Source organism: Kogia breviceps, chromosome 3 (assembly GCF_026419965.1).
Source record: "Kogia breviceps isolate mKogBre1 chromosome 3, mKogBre1 haplotype 1, whole genome shotgun sequence".
Classification (NCBI taxonomy): Eukaryota; Metazoa; Chordata; class Mammalia; order Artiodactyla; family Physeteridae; genus Kogia; species Kogia breviceps.
Window position 1 is genome coordinate 144755974 of NC_081312.1, and position 20526 is coordinate 144776499.

General features: G+C 41.0%; 1 protein-coding gene across 2 annotated transcripts in view; it reads left to right on the forward strand.

The window, feature by feature from the left end:
- The first annotated feature begins 926 nt into the window (after positions 1 to 926).
- MNS1 (meiosis specific nuclear structural 1) overlaps positions 927 to 20526 on the forward strand; it is a 93047-nt gene continuing 73447 nt past the window's right edge. For both annotated transcript variants that reach the window (XM_067029790.1, XM_067029791.1), the window contains exons 1-3: positions 927 to 1255; positions 1434 to 1534; positions 2971 to 3121. The gene's annotated coding sequence lies outside the window, so the exon portion shown is untranslated. The remainder of the gene's footprint in view (positions 1256 to 1433; positions 1535 to 2970; positions 3122 to 20526) is intronic.

Consider the following 20526-nt stretch of genomic DNA (forward strand, 5'->3'; position numbering starts at 1 on the left):
TGAAATGAGAGAGACACAGTATCAGGTGTGCAGCAGGTGTCTAATACTTAATCTAATTGGGAATCAGAAAATAAGAGCTTGTAGAAAATGTAAGTATAGCTTCCTCCTTTCAAAGAATAGTGCACAGATCCAGAGAATTGATGCTTTATTCATTCCACAGGTGTCTAATGAAACTTTCAAGTCACTGTGCTGGGTGCTGTGCAGGAGACAGAGGTGCCCAAGAGATGGGCCCAGCTCTCACGGACCTTTCAGTGAGGCATGGAAAATAGGAGTCGTGCCCCAATCACCAAAGGGCGAAACCCAGGAGGAAGGTAAAATAAGTCTGAGGGGGGATCTCAGGTGAGGGAGATGATGGGTTATTTAAAGACTCAGGGTGGTTTTATGGAGAAGGTGGCAGCTGAATTCCATGTTGAAGGACGTGCTCTGCGGGAATGGGGGAAGAGTATTCAGGTATGAATGCGCTGTGGCCTTCACCAAGCTTTACATCCAACTCAGCACCAGCCACAGGAGTCCGCTGAGACAAGTGTAATTGTGGCTGCCATCCACGCTGAGCCTCCTGAGGGTTTGCTGAAGGAGGACATGACCGTCCACCAGAATCAGAGCTCCTCTTGACGTGGCTACCCCAGCTCTCCACACCCAAAGAGGGCTGCCTCTCTCCTCTCGTTTCTCAGTTCTAATTGTCCCCTCTTCTCCCCACCGGGGCAGGGAAGCTTGTAGTCCGACTTGCCTATGGCAGCTGAGATGCGCTCTGACCTTCTCGGGTGGCCCCAGCCCTAGGGCCCTAGACCAAGGCCCAGCTGTGCCCAGCACCCCTCTGCCAAAACGTGCTATTGAGTTCCTGCTCTGCCCGGGCCTGGCCTGGTTATCGTGCCCCTGGAGGGGGGAACAGGTGCGTCCCACTTCGGTCTCGGCTCCGCCTCCGCTCCGCCCCCCGGGTTTGCTCTTCCCAGGAGAGAAGCTAGGCTGGGCCTGTTTCTGGGAGAAGAGGGGAGTGGTTGACTGAGCTCGGAAAGGACAGGCCAGGAGCTTCCGAGCCCTCCCCGCCAAGGCCCCAGCTCGCCCCTAACTCTGTCTTCAGAAGGCTCCGCCCCGCCCTCCCGCCTGCACAGAAGGCTCACTCTCCCCGACGCTGCCTGCGACCCAGTTCCGCCCTCCCCCATCCACCGGAGTAGCTGCTTCAGCCCTGCTGGCGCTTCCGCCCACCCGGCTTCCCCTCGCTGGGCATGTGCAGTGGCCAAAGCCATCTCCTCTCCAGGTCTGCTTGCTTTCTTTTGTCTCCTGTAGCTTATTCCCTTTGGGTTTAGGGAGAGAGGGAAAGCATCAGGATGCCAGCACAGCAGCACAGGGAACAGAACAGAGAGGTGCTGGATAACGTGCTTCTCTTCTTAGCTTAAAAGCCTGTCCCACAATTTCCTCTCCATTCTCCCCTCTAGGCCTGGATCTTCAGCTTCCTGTCTCCAACTTAACTGCATCAGGGGAGTTCTGAAAGTGGCATCTAGATGAAAAGGCAGCCTCTTGGGCACTCCAGCAGCTGGTGAGAACTTCCTGCCTTCTGATTGTTTAGGTTTCTGTCTGGTGGCAACGGGGGTAGGTAGGGTGGGAAGATGCTCCAAGCCAGGGTACCCTAATGTCCTCCCTCTTGGCTCTGAGGCTTCTTGTCCCTTTGGCCTGGGCAAGCTTTAAGTCACTAATTCTTTAGAGGTATGATATCCTTTTTACCTTTTACTGAAGTTCCTCTATCCCACAGTTTAGTTTAAGTAAACATTTATATATGGCAAAAGTATATGATTCACTTCTAATCCTTTGGTAGATATGCATTTCACACTGTTTAATGTCACCCTGTTTGAGGTAGGACAATACATCAGGGCTGTACCCAGTTTCCCTTTTTCCACCTTCCAACTACACCTCATTCTTATCACCTGCCCATGGATGGGGGGCTCCATCTTCATGTCCGTCTGTCAGGCAGGCACTGGCAGTGCTGATGCTGGCCAGACTGAGCTCACATTGCTGCCTCAGAACTTCCAGGGACTTTAAGAAACGCTTTGCTTAGGGCTATCTGTGGATTTGGACTGAGGGAAAAAGCTAGAGGGGTGACTTCTTTGCTGTAATCTGCCACAAAGGCCTCGTATTTGAACGTGTAGGCAGCAAACTCTGGTCTCCTGGCCTGATGATATGACAGCCCTGGGAACCAGTGGTCACAGACCACCCCAGCTTCAGTCAGAGCAAGCAGGGAGGTCATTGGACAGGGTTTCACCTGATCCTTCTCTACTTCCAGCCCCCAAAACCCCCATTAGCTCACGGTTAAGATTCAGGAGATAATCACAGACAAAAATGACATAAAATGTGCAGACGTTAAGTACTTAATATTGATCTCCTCAAAAGAGGTTTAACACCAGTAAAAACTGAAAATAGACTCAAAATAATTTTAATTTTAGAAGTTGTCCTATGGAAGCATTTGAATGTATGATAAAGAGTATCCTTCTCAATCTACTAAGCAAATGTAGAATCCGTGAACCCAAGGCTGACTGAGCCCAGAAGCTTTCTCTCCAGTCTACAGGCCATGGCTCCCTCTAGTGTCCCTGACATAGCCTTTGTTTCAGGCTTCAGATGCCCTGGACCTGAAGAGTCTATTTATATGGAGATTCAAAGCCAGGTTCAAGGAACTTCACTTCCTTGTACGGCGACTCTTGACCACATGCATCTATCTCCTCCCTCCATAAGCTCCTTTGTTATTTTCTGTTGTTTACAACTAACATTTTATCATAGTCTGTTTATAAGTTAATTCTTTCATGTCTTTACCAACCCCCCGCCAAAAAAAAAATCCCACAGTATCAGTCATGCAATAAATATCTAATACTTACTTTAAATTTGGGAATCAGAATATTAGAGTCAGTAAGAAAGCTAATATAGCTTCCTTCTTGCACAAAATGGGAAACAGATCCAGGAATTGCTGCTTTATTTATCCCACAGGTGTCTAATGAAACTTTCAAGTCACTGTGCTGGGTGCTGTGCAGGAGACAGAGGTGCCCAAGAGGTGGGCGCACCTCTCACAGACCTTTCAGTGAAGCATGGAAAATAGGAGTCGTGCCCCAATCACCAAAGGGAGAAACCCACGAGGAAGGTAAAAATAAGCCTGAGGGATCTCAGGTGAGGGAGATGATTGGTCTGCTGAGGGACTCAGGGTGGTTTTATGGAAAAGGTGGTACTTGAGCCCCATCTGGAAGGATCTGGCTATGAGGGAATAGGGGAAAGTGTGGTGGTGTGAAAGCACATACGTGGAAGAAAACATGAAGGAGAATATTAGAAGCTAAGACCAGAATGCCTCAGGGTCAAATTATAGCAGACCTTGAATGCTGGCCAAAAAGCTTGCACTTTAACCAGTAAGCAGGAAGCCCTACAAAGGAAGAATTTATAAAAATTTCCAAATTCTTGAACATGTATTGCACTCTTTTTCAAAAGTGAATTCTCCATCCTTGGAGGTTTAAGGACCAACTGGATGTGCTTTTATCCACCTATCCACTTATGATGTATAGAGATTCACAAAGAGGATTCATGCATGGACTAGGTAACTGCTATGGTTCCTTCTGATTGAGATTACAAAATCAGGATTTTGGAACTAGAAATTGACCCCAACATCACAGGAGGGAAGAATGAATTTGTATTTAGTAGGTGCTAAATGTATGCTTCCACAATTAATGAATGACATGAACAGAGTTGTGCTTTAGGAAAAGGAATTTGGCAGCAATGTTTAAACTAGATTAGCCAGAAGGGAGAGACTGGATATAGGGAGACTGCTTAGGACACTGTTATTCATTTTCAAGGCCTAAACTAGGTTAGTGGAAATGGGAATGGGAAGTAGATAGACGCAGTGGATGTAGAATCAGGATGACTACTTTGTGGTAATTATCTGTGATTCTCTTCCTCAATGGATTGAAAATTCCATGGGAGCAAGAAATGTATCTTATTTGACTTTCTATCCCCACTGCCTAACAATGACTAGCACATCTAAGTGCTCAGCAGGTATTGAATGAGGTTGTGGAGTCAGTGTTTCCTGGCTGAATGAGTAAGTAGTTGAGATGGTATCATTTGAAGGGAACTGGATATCCAAGCTGCTGGACAAGGGGCAGCCAGAGTCCCTGGATCTGAGCCCAGGACTTGGGTGGTCCTGGGCCAGAGGGAACACAGGACACAGCATCTGTCTCTACTTCCTCACTCTCCATGCCAGACAGGGCTTCGTCCCCACATTTAGAAATAAAACTATCAGAAATTTTCACGTTTAGGTCACCCCACCCTTACCCTGTCTTCCCTCTTTGACTTATCTTCTCATCAGCATTTGACACAGCTGTCCATTTCATTCTTGGAACATTCCCTTCACTTAACTTCCAAGACATTACTCTGCTGGTTTTCTTCCTACCTTACTGATGGCCCCTTTCATTCTAGGCATTTTGGCTTAACCTCCTACTCCCAATCTTTAAATCAATGGTTCTAAGTCTTAGCTGCACGTAAGAATCACCAGGAGCTTTTTTTTTTTTTTTTTTTAACATTTTAATTGGAGTATAGTTGCTTTACGGTGGTGTGTTAGTTTCTGCTGTATAACAAAGTGAATCAGCTATACATATACATATATCCCCATATCAACTCCCTCTTGAGTCTCCCTCCCACCCCTCTAGGTGGTCACAAAGCACTGAGCTGATCTCCCTGTGCTATGCGGCTGCTTCCCACTAGCTGTCTGTTTTACATTTGGTAGTGCATATATGTCCCTGCCACTCTCTCACTTTGTCCCAGCTTACCCTTCCCCCTCCCCGAGTGCTCAAGTCCATTCTCTACATCTGCGTCTTTATTCCTGTCCTGCCCCTAGATTATTCAGAATCTTTTTTTTTTTAAGATTCCATATATAAGTGTTAGCATATGGTATTTGTTTTTCTCTTTCTGTCTTCACTCTGTATGATAGTCTCTAGGTCCATCCACCTCACTACAAATAACTCAATTTTGTTTCTTTTTATGGCTGAGTAATATTCCATTGTACATATGTGCCACATCTTCTTTATCCATTCATCTGTCGATGGACACTTAGGTTGCTTCCATGTCCTGGCTACTATAAATAGTGCTGCAATGAACATTGTGGTACATGAACTCTTTTTGAAAATAAATTTATTTATTTATTTATTTTTATTTTTGGCTGCCTTGGGTGTTGCTGCACGTGGGCTTTTCTCTAGTTGTGGCAAGCGGTGGCTACTCTTTGTTGTGGTGCACGGGCTTCTCATCAGGTGGCTCCTCTTGTTGCAGAGAACAGGCTCTAGGCGCGCGGGCCTCAGTAGTTGTGGCACTCGGGCTCAGTAGTTGTGGCTCACGGGCTCTAGAGTGCAGGCTCAGTAGTTGTGGTGCACGGGCTTAGTTGCTCCACAGCATGTGGGATCTTTCTGGACCAGGGCTCGAACCCATGTCCCCTGCACTGGCAGGCAGATTCTTAACCACTGTACCACCAGGGAAGTCCCCGAGTAAATGTTTTTGTCATTCCCCACATCTAATCCATCATCAAATCCTGATAGTTTTATTTCTAAATTACATTCTAGACTTAACCACTTCCCATCACCTCTGCCACCACCATTCTCAGCCTTCACTGTTCCACAGCCATGGCTTCCCGACTGTTCTTCCTGACTTCACTCTTGCTGCTTTACAGCTCACACGGCCCTTAAAGGGCTCTTCAAAAACTTACATCATATCATATTTCTTCCTCTTTAAAAATCTGTCCAGTGGCTTCCTATTATACGTAGAACAAAATTCAAACTCTCTAGCATGGCCTTCAAGGTTCTTTGATATCTGACCTTTCCTACTATCCAACCTCTCCCTCACTCTCCCCTTCATTCACTCTGTTCCTGCTGTACCTCCTTTTTGCTGTTTGTGATAGCCTTTGCCTTGCAAGCTCTTTGCCTGAATCTTCATGTGGCTTGATGCTTACAGTGTTCAGATCTCTGCTCACATGCTATCTCTTTAAAAGGGTCTTTGCTGACCTTGCCTCTCACAGCTAAAATGGTCACTATCCCTCCCCCCAGTGGTCCTCTATTTTAACCCTGCTTTATTCTCTTCTTAGCTCTTATTATTATCTGAAATCATGGTATTTGTCTATTTCTGTCTCCCCTTCCCCACCAGGAGGAGACAGGGGACTTGTCTGTTTTGTTTATTACCAGTAGTTTCTCAGTAATTATCTGTTGAATGAATTGTTAAATCCAGACTTGGAATTCAAACTGATAGTGAAGCACGACTGTACTACCAAGTTGTCACTGTGAGGTAGATGAATAATCTCAGCACGAGGCATAATTAATTAAAGACTCTATCAAAGGTGTTTCAGGAGAGTCTCTGCCTTAGCCGGTAGGCAGGCTGTCCGCCCTAAACTTCCTTCCTCTAGTCATGGTGTCTGAAACTCTCCCATTGGCAATTCACATTCATGCCTCTATGTTGGAAGGTTTTCCCCTCTTCTTGAATTCTCTACCAAAATTCAAATGCCTTCAGCATGTGTCTATTGGCTAATAAAAGATTTGGGAAAAAGGATTTTCTGAGAGATCAGACCAAGAACAGAAGGGACTAAGAGCGGAGGGAAGGCAGCTGATGGCCACACTAAGTTTTCTTCACCATATGCTATAATGCCTTTGACAGTCACTGGAGGGAATCAGTCCTATAGAAAGCTGGATTGCTATAGGCCTTAACAAAAGACTTTCTGTGTGGATTCCAGTGGGACTAGCAACCTCCTAATCTCTCCCTCTCCTGTATACTTCCTATTCCACTCCGCAATCCCCAGTATAATTTCCTGCATATGGGGACTTGACAGTTTGGTAGTCTACCCTCCTGATTGTTTTTCTATCACAGTAAATCAACCAGCCCAACCTATATCCTTAAGAAAATAGTGATTTTTAAATGCCTAACCAATATGTTTTAGTATTCTTAAATGCTAGTTGAAAACATGTCCTTATTATAAGGTAGTACTTATATTTTAATAACATGTTAGAAACAAAGAATTTAATTTCCCTAGTATTCAGATTTGGGTTCCCTGAGAAGTAGACTCAGAGATGGAGATTAGCATGCAGAGCATGTAGCAGGGAGCACTCTTTTTTTTGTTGTTTGTTTGTTTGTTTTTGTGGTACCGCGGGCCTCTCACTGTTGTGGCCTCTCCCGTTGCGGAGCACAGGCTCCGGATGCACAGGCTCAGCGGCCATGGCTCACGGGCCCAGCCACTCTGCGGCATGTGGGATCTTCCCGGATCGGGGCACGAACCCCTGTCCCCTGCATCGGCAGGCGAACTCTCAACCACTGAGCCACCAGGGAAGCCCAGGGAACACTCTTGGGATCAACATTTGCGGAAGGGAAGGAGGCAGGACCGGGCACAGGGAAAAGCTGAGATCAGTGCTGCTTCCACAAAGGCCTCAGCTCAGCCCCTGGAGAGCTCTTCAGAAGAGCTGGGATGGCCTTTTAGAGTTGATTCCCCTTGCAGTGAGGAAGCTAGGGTTTCAAACTCCCACATCAGACAGACATTGATGCAAGCTGATCCTCTGTGAGAGAGGGGGCTGTGTGGCCAAGGGCAATTTCTGGAGAGGACTGACAGCTGAGGGTTATCTAGTGACAGCACTCCCAGCATCTAGGAAAATAAGTCCTTAGACCAGAATACAGATCTGGGCAACACGACACAGCATCCATTACACCTAGTGTTTTCATGTTAATGTCGCTTTTTGGTTGCTAACATTATTCTGGGTATCTACTGCAAGGCAGTTTGATTAATTATGTACTAAGAATCTCCCTCCACTGAGTTGGCTTTACTTCTGAGGAATCTTTTCTTGTTCATGCTGTGCTTCTGAAATACTTTCACTTTTCTGTCCATAACGTGCTATATTCATATGCAGACGAGAACTTTGTTTTTTGATGTTGTTGTCATTCTTATTTAACATTGTGTGAAGCACTCACAGGATGTAGGAGAGTTCTCAGATTGTTTCTTGGCCATCTGCAGTGGCCAGTCTGGATGATTAGAAAAGTAAGATTCTACTCTCATTAATCCTGCAGACTCATTTGAATACATGTCCCAGAATTTTCTTTAAAATAAATAAATAAAACCCTCAGCCTAGATGATGTTGGAGGAACTAATTACCCAGGCTTCCCATTATAGTTTTGTCTGTGTAAGGACTGCCAACTGGGGCCCTGAGTAAGCGTAATTGAGAATTAATGTGTTCTGTGGCTCAGAGTTGGGAAATAAAACTGAGACGACCCACATAAAGGAAAAGATGATTCTTATCATGTAATTGAGGCAATAAGGACCCATGATTGTTGGCTTTATTGCTCAGGCCTAGCACACGGACAAAGACAAAAGGAGCTTCTTTCTGCTATGGTTTTTCAATCTGGCAATTTGGCCTCTGAAATAAGACTAAATTATACCTTGTTCATTTCTGCAAAAACATGGACATGAAAGAGCAAAGAAGTTATACTTAGTAAGTTCAACACATGTCCCAGCTAGCATTAAGCGAATAATAGATTCTTATTTGAGATGGTCTACTTGTCTGGAATTCTAATATTGTGGTTGGCACTAGGAGGTGGTATCAGGTGCATCATGTGCCTATATCCCTCTCCCTGCACTACTCCCAGCAACTGAGGATGATGAGGGAAGTTCCCTTTTTTCCTTGCAGCTTTGGTTTATTGCTAGGGAGGCTCTACTCAGTGTTTTTGTTTGGATGACAATATAGTCCAGTGGCTTGGCATGTGACTCTGAAATCCTGGCTTCATACCTCAGTAGTTGTATTATGTTAGGCATCCTAAACTATCTGCTCTGATCCTTAGTTTCTTCCTCTCTAAATTTACAATGACCAGAGTTCCTACTCCTAGAGTTGTTAAAATAATTAGACAATGCATGTGAAGTGCTGATGGTGCATAGTAAAACCAGTAAATATTAGGTATTATTGTTTGCTCAGAATGAGTTCACAGGTATAAGATTAGGTTGAGAGTCACTTGGACAATTTCTGGGACAAAGAAAGGGGCAGATAGATTTGGTTGAACTGCTAATTCTTTTAATATATACAATTAAGTAAATAAAATAGCAACAAAGAAGTTTCCATGCAGAGTTTAAACCAATGAGATAGATTCCCTCTTTAAAGTTAGATCTAACTGTGGATTAGATAATTTATTGGTAGAAAAGGTAATATTAAATGTTAAGTTAGGAGAGGCCATTGCTGTCATTGCAAGTCCAGGAATAGTCATTTCTGTCAATCACAAAAGATATAAGTCAGTCAAGGAATTGTATTTTCCTATACCGAAAAGCCTTCCCTAGCTGAGCAGAACAAGATGTAGACTCACCAAACTCAACAACCTGCTTTTCTCGCAAGGAAGCATAAAACTTAAGAACAGAATTTTAAATTTTGATCTGGTAGCCAACTTAGGCTCTGCTCCACTAAGGTATTATTAACTGGGTAGGAAAAACGGGTCTCTGTAAAACCTAAAACGTTTCTAGCACACATATTCCTTAATCTAGGTATTTTATTTGGAAATTTTTAACTTCTATGTTAGAATGCCTGTTGATTTTTATGTTTAAGAGAAGTGTTTCTTCCATATTGTGTTGTCTTTTCTAGTTGAATTTGCTCCGTCTTTACTCACTCAACAAATATTTATTGAAAGGCCACTATGAACCAGTTAGGTAGTAGGTGGGTGTTCTGAGTGGAGGTAAAATGAGGAGGATAAAAACGGTTAACAGGCAAATGTCTTTGAAAATTCTATTGAAAATGTGTATTATTTTTATACTTTATATTCATGTGCCTGAATGAACTCATCTCTATGCTTCCTTAGAGTTGGGACCACATCTCCATAGTGTTTTGGTAAAATTTCTGTTATCTCTGACAAGCATCGACTTGACATATTTGCTAAGGGATGCTAAAAGATTGTTGTAGTCAGTAGCGGGAGACAGTGACCCTAAGGGCAACGTGATTACCAGTAATATAGTTTCTCTGATTGGAAGAAAGTTAGCTACAGGTATAAATGCAACCTGAATAAATGATAAAATTTCTGGATCTGTTTCTAGACATCAAGCTTTAAGAAAGTTTGAGGAGTTAATTATTTATTTAAAACAAAACACAAGAAAATCAAGCTGCAATCATCAGAAAAAGGAAAAATGGAATAGAGAGAAAAGGGAAGTTAAAATGAAAACCATCGTTTCTCTCTGAAATTATTAGTGTTGGTAAAGGCTTTGGTATCTTGCCCGCTACAGGTGAGAATAATTTCTAAAATATAAAGTCAAGGTTTCACTGAAGGCATCCAGAAAGATTAGCATCCAGTAGAATTGAAAGGAATCAGGTTTAGTTTTTTATTTATTTATACTGCATTCTTCTATTGCTTCTCCCATCCTACTTCCTTTCATTTAAGGGTATCTCAAATAATTTGTTTTGGCTTTTCTGTGAAGACTGTGAGAGGGGAATGCAGGGCTCTACCCATAACCTCCTGAATCAGACCATCTGGAGAGTGTGGTTCATTCACCTGCACATTTTTTTGGTAGTAAAATAAACATAACATGAAATTTACCATCTTAACCATTTTTTAGTGTACAATTCATTGGCATAAGTATATTCACATTGTTATGCAACCATCACCACCATCCATCTCCCAGACTCTTTTCTTCTTGCAAAACTGAAAAGTCTGTGCCCATTAAACAATAACTCTCTGCTCATTAAACAATAACTCTCTGCTCTTGTCTCTTCCCCCAGGCCCTGACAACCACCATTCTACTTTCTGGCTTTATGACTTTGACTATTCTAGGTATCTCATGCAAGTGGAATCAGACATTATTTGTCCTTTTGTGAGTGGCTTATTTCACTTAGCACAATGTCTTCAATGTTCATCCAGGTTGTAGCATGTGTCAGAGTTTCATTTCTTTTTAAAGGTGAATAATATTCCCTCGAATGTATATGTCACATTTTGTTTATCCATTCATCCATCTGTGGATACTTGGGCTGCTTTCACTTTTGGCTATTATGAATAATGCTGCTATGAATTTGGGTGTACAAATATCTCTTCAAGACCTGCTTTCAGTTATTTTGGGTATATGCCCAAAAGTAGGATTGCTGGATTGTATGGTAATTCTATTTTAATTTTTTTAAGGAAGAACCAAACTGTTCTCCATGGCAGCTATACCATTTTATATTCCCACCAACACAAGAGTTCTGATTTCTCCACATCCTTGCCAACAATTGTTTCCTTGTTTTGTTTTTTTAATAGTAGTTATCCTACTAGGTGTGAGATGATATCACACTGTGGTTTTGATTTGCATTTCCCTAATGATTAGTAATGCTGAGCATCTTTCCATGTGCTTGTTGGCCATGTGTATCTCCTTGAAGTGTCTATTCAACTCCTTTGCCCATTTTCAAAATTGGTTGGGTTTTTGTTGTTGAATTGTATGAGTTCTTTATATATTCTGGATATTGACCCCTTATAAGATATATGATTTGTAAATATTTTATCCCATTCGCTGGACTGACTTTTCACTCTGTTGATTGTGTCTTTTGATGCACAAAAGATTTTTATTTTTACATAGTCCAATTTATCTATTTTTTTCTTTTGTCACCTGGGCTTTTGGTGTCATGTCCAAGAAAACACTGTCAAATCTAATGTCATGAACTTTTTACCCTATGTTTTCTTCTATGAATTTTACAGTTTTAGCTCTTAGGTTTAGGTCTTTGATTGATTTTGGATTAATTTTTGTGTGTGGTATAAGGGAAGGGTCCAACTGATAAAACTGAATTCCCATTCAGGATTAAAACTCTTCACAAACAAGGGAATAAAACACCTACAGTATGAAAAGCAGTTTCCAATGTGTAACTTTTATATTATAGCATATACAGTATAATTTCTGTTAAAAATCTGTAAGTATATATGTGCATGGTTCACTAAAGTGTTAATAGTCATAATCTCTGGGTAAAGAAATATAGTGTTCTGTTCTTATATTTAGTTATCTATATTCTTACTTTCTAACAATGTACATATAATGCTTTTGCAGTAATAAAGCAAAAAACAAACAAAATCTGCAGCAAACATCATACTTAGAGGTGAGATGTCAAACATATAAGTTAAGGTTGCCCCTATTAGTTCTTCTCTTTGTCGTTTTTTTGTAGGTTCTAGCCAGTTCAATAAGGAAGGGAAAATTTTTAATGGTATAAGGAGAGGAAAGAAAAGCAAAAAAAATGTTTATAAACATGGAAACTCAAGAGATAACAGAAATGATTATAATTTTAAATGGAATTCAGAAAGACTAGTGGATATAAAGTCAATATGCAGAAGCAATTTGCATTCTTATATAGCAGCAATAAGCAGAAAATTAATTTTGTAAAAGATACAGTGCTGGATGTCTATTTGTCCCTCCAGATTTACTCTCTACTCTTGTCCATGCTTGGTAATGCCTTATTGACTAGTGATAAGAGGTTCCCTTGGGGCTTCCCTGGTGGCGCAGTGGTTGAGAATACGCCTGCTGGTGCAGGGGTCACGGGTTCGTGCCCCGGTCCGGGAAGATCCCACATGTGGCGGAGCTGCTGGGCCTGTGAGCCATGGCCGCGGAGCCTGCGTGTCCGGAGCCTGTGCTCCGCAACGGGAGAGGCCATGATAGTGAGAGGCTCGCGTACCACAAAAAAAAAAAAAAAAAAAGAGGCTCCCTTGTTGTTTGGCTTCTCATTAGTTTAAGCAGCAGGAGATCAAGGAAGGGTGAAAGAGGATGGGGATTATATTGCCTCACCTGTCTTCCTGTGAGGTTGTTCCTGGCTGGCTGTATCCCTTGACCTAAGGTCCCAGCTGCCATCAAAGTAGCAGTTTTTTACTTTGGGTTCTGGAAAATTGCCTCTTCCCCTTGCCTTTAGGGTTAGGAGTTCATATATATATGAACTGAGGGCAGAGAATAGCCAAAGAAGTTTGAAGAACAGCAAATCTGGTCAAATATTATTATAATTTTACATAGTAATAGTATTATATAAAAGTATTATAGGAAACATATAGTAATTAAATAACCATGAAATTGGTGCACTGTAAATTATTAGGGGAAGACGATGCTGGGACAATGGTTATCCATATGGACAAAAGAATAATAAAATTGTATACTTATATCACATTATATAAAAGATATGTAAATTCTAGGTGAATTAATAGATAGATCATGAAAAGCTTTATGAACGCACATTATTAAAGGATTGTTTAAATAAAGCACCCCCCCCATAAGACATAAAGGAAGCAATTGATAGATTTGACTACATTGGACTTAAAATTTCTGTGCATTAAAAGGGATCTTAGAGAAAGTAAAAATATAAGCCAGAGCTTGGAGAAAACAAATAAAGTAGATGTATGTGTACTACCATGTAATTTCACAAGCACAATGTGGAATTAAAAGCTATTTGCAGAAGTATGGCTCAGTTTTATCATTAAAGCATGCAAAATAATATATTTTTTTCAGAGATTGAATTGATTCATGGTATTAAAAGTATAAAGACTTGCATGAGAATGATAAATGCTATTAAATACAGAACAGTGTTATCTCTAGAAGGACAAAATGAGACAGGGTGATGTTTACAAGTGCACAAACCAGCTTCCATAGTTTTGCTTATGTTGTATGAAAACATGGGTATCATATTATTCTTCATACCTTTCTGTATGTCATAAATATTACCAATGTAAGTGGACATGATATAAAAGTAGCAACTAGATACCAGCAATCAAAGTTCAAGAAACTAAAAGTTGTGGGATCTAAGTTTTAAAATCTAAACTAGATATGACTGTAATATTTAAGGGAAAAGTAGGAAAATAAAGCATTGTTTAAATGAATAGATGTTAAAAGGAGGATAACATAAAATATTTCCTTATTAATGGGAAATTGAAACTGTGGGGGTTTTTTTGTTTGTTTTTGTTTATATTTTTGCTAGAAAATTTACCAACATCTTTTCTACTAGTAATTCAATGTTGACCCAAGGTAAAGGTTATTTATGGAAACTCAGAAGCCAAAGAATAAGAAAAACATAATGGAATTAGATGAAGTAGGTGTGGACAGAACTAAAATCCCTGATCATATATCCCTGAGCACTTCAGAAATTGGTAAAGAATTTCACAAGGGGCTTCCCTGGTGGCACAGTGGTTGGGAGTCCACCTGCTGATGCAGGGGACACGGGTTCGTGCCCCGGTCCGGGAAGATCCCACATGCCGTGGAGCGGCTGGACCCGTGAGCCGTGGCCGCTGGGCCTGCGTGTCCGGGGCCTGTGCTCCGCAGCGGGAGAGGCCACAGCAGTGGGAGGCCCGCATACCGCAAGAAAAAAAAAAAAGAATTTCACAAAACCACTGTCTATCTAATTTTATAAAACTCTGGTAGAGTTCCTGCTGAGGTTCTGAATGCAAAAAAAAAACAACAACAATGTCACCACGAAGACTTTTTTTTTTAATGGAAAAGAACGGCCTTAGTATTATGTCTGTCAAGTCACATTCCTTGCCCAGGATGCTATTGAACCTGTTTTGAAAGGATTAATTTGCAAATCTTAAAAAATAGTGTTGGACTTAAAATCACCATGAATTGGTGAAGATTAGAATCTATCAGTTGAATGTAATTTTCTTCCGTGATGGGTCTGTTAAAGGGCAGCGACAGTGTAATTAATTGCTTGAGGCTGAGAAACCCAATTAATCTCTAAGCTGACTTTTATTTCATATAATGTTAGTGCTAAAGAGGCCTCAAGGATCATCTAGACTACTCTGTTCATTTTATAGATGAGGAAACACACATCAGGGAGGTTAAATGATTTGTTCAAGGTCAAAGGTACTGTCTGTTCTTGCCACTGAGTCCTGTAAATAGGTTCATATTGCATCCTTAAAGCTTTTATGAGTTTCTTTGCATCTGATCATGAAATATTATTTGAACATGGGTTTTTCTGGGAATTCATCTCACGAATATCTCCTTGGAAGGATTTCCAAGCCTCCGTTTTTAAAATTTGAAGCCTGCTCCATAATGTTTGTGCAGCAAAGGGGGAGTGGGAGGGGCCCCGTCCTCGTCTACACACTCCTGGAGACAGAAGAGCAGCCCTTTGTGGACTTGTGGAAAAATAGGGGTCCCAATTTGACGGTGTGAGTGATATGTAATCCTGATGGTAACTTGCAAGCCATGCCATCCCTTAAGGATTCTATGGGCCTGATTGTAAGACGTAAGTAGAAAAAGCTGGTATGCAGAGTATTTTTCGAGAAGTTATCAGTCTGGTAGCTATGATAACAAAGATGACATATGAGAAGATCAGCAGAAATGAGACAGCTACTGTAATTGTGGGAAGCATGGAGGCATGACTTGTGTCAAGTGTGGCAGCCACGAGGTGTTCTGCTCAAATCTCCCTTTAAGAGAACCTGCTGCAAGGGTAGTGGGTGTACGAGAACCTCCAGTTGCTCTGCATTTGGATCTCAGCAGCATTCATGCTGAGCCCTCGCTCTCCCGAAGCTGCTCCCAGCCAATGCCTGAGCATGGCTGGGTGTTCTGGGCCCAACATGGGACACCTCTAATGCAGAGTTTTTGCTTGGGGACTCCCCATTGGCCTGGCAGAGACTTTCTCAATTGTGCTGCAGTTTGAGGCTCCTCCTTTTTTGTTTCCTCTTTCCTTTTACAGGTGTCAGATCTGTAGCAATTCTGAAGGCTCTCCCTGCTTACCTCTACTTCCCCTCCTCTTTCATCCTTTATAGGCCCTTCCCAAAATAAATGTCTTGACAGACCAATTCTGTCTTGGCAGCTGCATCTCAAAAGACCCTAGCTGATGCAGAGTATAACAATTGCCCTGGTTGATGCCAAGGAGGGGTAAAAAAAATAACTTGAAAAAGAATTAGGATACTACTCTGCTGGTGAGGGCTGCGTAGTAATTGTTTCTGTTTGGTTGTTGTCGTTCCCATTATTATAATTCCTTAACTGTGCTCCTTCATGAAAAAATTCCATGTTTCATAGATTCTAAGCTAAACTTTTTTTTTCATTTTAACCTTTCTAAAATTGGGATAGGTCTTAAAATTGATGATGTGCCAATTTAATTGGCAGAATTTTTTTCTTCTTTACTGATGAATAAAATAACGGTGCATCCTACCACTGATGTATTGTAGATTCAGTAAAATACATTAGCTTAATTCAGGTCACCAGATGCTAGGTACTATAATGGATTTTAAAGAACTAAGGGGCTGGGTTGGCTTTAGTGGGCTGTAATTTTGCTATTTCTTAGGTATATCTATGAGGAAAGGAAAACCCTAAGGAACAGGATTGTATTATAGAGAGATGTACAGCAGATAACTGTTGCCCTGGGTATATTAATATAGAAAAAACTAGAGATCCAGTGAAACATTAAGTAATCATAGAAAGCAAGGAAATATGTTCTTTCACTTCTGGCTCTATTCATTCCTTTATTCTTCCTTTTTTGGCTACTTTTATGTCTGATAATTCCTTGCAGGCCATAGTCACCTTGTTTTCCTGGTTATTCTGTCATTCTCCCCGTAGTATCTTGTATACCGAAACCTATGATAATAAAGGTTTTCCCCTCTCTGTGTTGAACCCCATGTTGGTATGTGGGCAAGAAGCACTGCATGGAAGACCAAGCAAATTTAGTAAGCTTACTAACAGTCTCCAGGGAGATGGGTTAGATGGAAGGAAGGATCTGTTGCCTGGAATCCCATAAATGTATCTGCTTATCTAATATTGGAATCCTTGGCATGACTGCTTCTAAAATTAGGATTGAAACCATTGTTTACCTTCTCTCCAGGCACAGGCTTTATGCCTGGATAAGTTTCCCCTAGCACTCACCATTTCCAAAATGGGGAAGTTTCTGCCTCTGAAAAAACATAATTGTTATTCCTTATCTGGACACAAATCAAAGAGTACTGGATACTCAGTAAATAGTTACTATTCTTGTTCTATAAATCCTATGCAGAACATAAACTGTAATGTATATACCATTAGTATATTACATATTTTCTTATGTATAAATTAAAAGTGTGTTATGTAATCTATGGTCTATTGTTAACATATGCATTTTATTATAGCCATTAATTATAATGCATATTTTAACAAAACTGAAGGTTAGGTTTGCATAGGGAAGAATAAATGAGGATCATCTTGATATACTAATCCATAGTCGTTGAAAGGACTGGTATCGTTTGTGGAAAAACATTCCATAAAATGAGAAATTTGCTATAATTCAGAAGTGAAGAGCATCTCCTAAGATTGGGAAAGAGAGGCAATGTGATCCAATTCAGTAGTTTTTAAACTTTTTTGAGCTTGACCCATAGTGAGAAACATTTTACATCATGATCCAATATGTACATGCGTTCTTTCCTTCAATAACTGAAGTTTCACAAAACAATACCCGTCTTACTAGATTTGACGCCCTCTAATATTTTTCAGGCTATTCTATTTCTATTTAAATACTGTTCGTGATCCACAGTTTGAAAAATTCTGAACTCATGAAAAGAGCATGAGCTGGGGAGACAGACTTGGTACAAAACTCTGTTCCACTATTGGCCCTGTCTGTGAACTTGGCAACTTGTTTCTTCTGAATCTTGTTTTCTGCATTTGTAAAACGAACTGGGTTGTTCTGATGATTATAGACAATTATATACGAAGTGACTGGCATGTAGTAGATGCTCAATAGATGATAAGGTACCAGGATAATACTTTCTAATATGAACTGTTTTCCACTACATTTCCGTATACACGTTGCCATCTATTACCTCAAGGTAAGCTTGTTAGAGAATTTCTGGACCATTCTTTTCTGTTAGCTCTGTCACTTGATGGATACAGCTTCTCTCTTTCTCTCTTTCCCCCTCACACTCCCTACTCCTCCCTCCCCTCCAGCAATGGACCTAGCAGGGCTGGGTCTGAGGACAGAACAATGGAAACAGCCTTGTACCAGTACTTCTCTGCCTGGCTCCAGGTTCCCGCAGCCAGCTTGGATCCTTTGACCCCCTCCGCAGGGGGCTGCCTTCTTCATCTGCCATTCCTCCTGGAGGGTTACTGTGTCCCTCTTCTTCCCCTAGGACCTTAGAGTTACTCCTCAGGTTCTGAGTGCCCAGTCATTCTCCTTTCCTGTGAGGGTGCTTAGGCTCCCCACAAATCACTTCTCCCTGGCCTGCCCTCCAGCCCTCCAGACACACCCACATTTCTCTAGGTACATAGCTGACGTGCTATGATTTACTTTAATCATTCCTTTATCATTGCATATTTCAATCACCCCTAATTTTTTGCTAAATTAGAAAATTTTACAATGAATATAATAATGCATTTAGTGGTTTGTAAGTTGGAGTCTTGTTAATTTTTTTTGTGTGTGTGTTTGGTACGCGGGCCTCTCACTGTTGTGGCCTCTCCCATTGCGGAGCACAGGCTCCGGATGCGCAGGCTCAGCGGCCATGGCTCACGGGCCCAGCCGCTCCGCGGCATGTGGGATCTTCCTGGACCAGGGCACGAACTCGTGTCCCCTGCATCGGCAGGTGGACTCTCAACCAGTGCGCCACCAGGGAAGCGCTTGTTAATTTTTAATTAGAAAAAATTGCCATACATGTGCCAAGTTTGATCAAATTAGGCACTTTTTCTAAAGCTAAGAAATGAAAAAAATACCTTTTTAAAGGTAATTTACATATATATTAATATGTATACATATACTTTTAAAAATCATTAAGAGCTTTATAATTCAGAAGTGGATGCCTCTGCTCTTCACAATGCTGTGGTCATCTTTGCTTCACCACTAACCAAATTACAGTCTCTGTGCACTGTGACACTGGACAAATAAATCCCGAAGCAACTGTTACTTCATATCACAAGTTCCATACCCTGTTTATGTATACATGATTTTTTATATATTCCAATCCCCTATTTTACTACTAATTTACATCACTTTCCTTCAATTCTGTGCCTATACCTGTTTGTCTCTACTTTGTTTTTCTCCTGTGCTTAGAATTTGACGTTCAAGGCACAAAAAAAGGACATTTGAGGCAATTATCTGGATGAAGGTAATTTTTTCCCAATTATATGGTATTTTAAACAAAAGTGGCTTTTTACAAAATTACCCAGATAAAATTGTGTTCGTATCTACAACGAATAAGCCTTCTTTCTGTGTAGTGTTCGCCAGCCCTGGAAATGAGTATATAGCAATTCTGCAGTTATTTTCCAGTTTTACTTCAGAATTTACAAAGTCAGCAACTTCCTGGTCCCTGTAGACTTGGTGGGTGAGGGTGCCAGAGCAAGAGTGAAAGTGGGAGAGCAGGAGAGGAAGAGACCCACTACTCGAGGTTTAAATGGGGCAACAAATAAGCCATTTAATAGTGCCCTTCCCCCCACCCCAAACAATTATGTGACACTTGATCCCATCCTCACATAGTCAGTGTGATTCCCAGCTTATGGTGGCTAAAATATCTAGAAACAGATTTCACTGTCTTAACAGAACAATCAGATTCAACACATGGAAACTGGCCTATTCTGAATCAACCAGAACGTAGTCATTTCCTAACTGCATATAACAGAGAGAAAAAGTACAAAAGGAAGTTATATACGATGAAACCATTAAATGCAGATTTGCCACAAGGCAAATTGGTAATGCTTGAACATTATGAAGTGCAAAAACTGCACAAACACATTATATTTTAAACACTCCATCTATTTAACAAACTATGTATGCTCTTCAGCTAAATAAGATGAATTGAGATTCAAGAGGCAGCACCGTACTGGCAAATCTCATCCTAAAGGCATCCATTAATATAAATCAACAGTAGCAATTTGGTTTGATCATTTATTTGCAAGAATCATTAAGGTTTATTAGCATAATTATTCCCTGTGGGATTTCATGTCAAGGAAATGAAAAATGGCATTATCAATATTTAAAAGATAAGTGTGTAATGTTCAGAGTACTTAAACAGTCATCTGCAGGTGGTGTCCAGCTGCAGCAAATTAGATTAGATTTGGGCATTTTTCTGAACAAAAGAAAAATTGTTTTGTTCTAATTGCTTCATTTTATAAAGCAATACAATTTTGTAAATAATTTCTCCTGCATAGTTAGAACTTACAGTGTATACCTATTAACATGCCTTATTTCATATCAGCACCTCTGCTATGTTCAACCCTTTTATGTTGTAACTATTGGGGAACATTAATCAGTATAATCCATCATTTATTATCAGGGAAAGCTTTTTCCCTTCAGTAATCTAGACCTTTAGTCTAGACCTGTAAGTGAAAAGCTATATCCCAAAGGGAAATGAACAATGAGATTTCCCCTTAATTCTGGGAGGGCATAAATCCATCCTTAACAATGACATATCATTTATAATAGTAATAATTTATCATGAGACATCTTTAAATGGGATAATTGGTTTTTTTAAAATATATTTTAAAAATTTATTTATTTTATTTTTTATTTTTGGCTGCGTTGGGTCTTCGTTGCTGCATGCGGGCTTTCTCTAGTTGCGGCGAGCGGGGGCTACTCTTTGTTGTGGTACACGGGCTTCTTATTGCTGTGGTTTCTCTTGTTGCGGAGCACGAGCTCT